Below are 895 nucleotides of genomic sequence, written 5' to 3' on the forward strand. Positions count from 1 at the left end.
TGCAGAGAATTTGTTTATTTAATTAACTGTCTCAATAAAACAAGAAAAAATTGATAGATTGCAGGTGTCAGATTAGGATCTGGCATTAGTGAATAAAAACTGGAACTAATGTTTTTTTTTATCATTGTTCCTGTAAGGATGACAGGTGATGAGAATCAGTTTCTAATGGTGCCATCTGCACATGTATGGTTCAGTAGAAAGAACAAAGGATTTGTAATGAGAGATCCTGGGTTAAAACCTGGAAAAAATTTTGGGCAATAGCTGCTACTAGTAAAAGAATTCATTCATAGGAATTATTTCTAAAAACTCTTTTTAACTTATAAATTGGGGCTGGAATCATTTTTTTTCAAATGTTGTGCATATATATGGAAGAATGGTGGGCTATATAGAATTGGATGTAAACAAAAGATTCCCTGAAATCCATTTATAAAGTTCACAAAGAAATAGGGACTTTTGCATATCAGCCCCTTTGTTCTGACTTTTTAAAATTGGATTTCATTTGGCCACAGTCTTACAAAGACACAATCTACATCTTATGCTACCTTTGTTTTTCATATTCAATGTTTATTTTTACCCATTTTAAACATTTATAAGGTATGAAGACACACTTTTATACTTCTCCCCACTCTATATGGTAATTTCATTTTGTGAGTATGAGGTAAATGGTCATGTGATTGCCTGATTTGCTTAAAACCACTGTTTTAGTTTATTTTTTTTAATTATGAAGGTTATTTGTAGGTTATTCCAGTAATTTTTGTTAAACAACTGAAGGAAGGAAGGAGAGAAAGAAGAAAGAAAGAAAGAAAGAAAGAAAGAAAGAAAGAAAGAAAGAAAGAAAGAAAAAGAAAGAAAGAAAGAAAGAAAGAAAGAAAGAAAGAAAGAAAGAAAGAAAGAA

Source organism: Vombatus ursinus, unplaced genomic scaffold, assembly GCF_900497805.2.
Source record: "Vombatus ursinus unplaced genomic scaffold, bare-nosed wombat genome assembly UNPS02014820.1, whole genome shotgun sequence".
Classification (NCBI taxonomy): Eukaryota; Metazoa; Chordata; class Mammalia; order Diprotodontia; family Vombatidae; genus Vombatus; species Vombatus ursinus.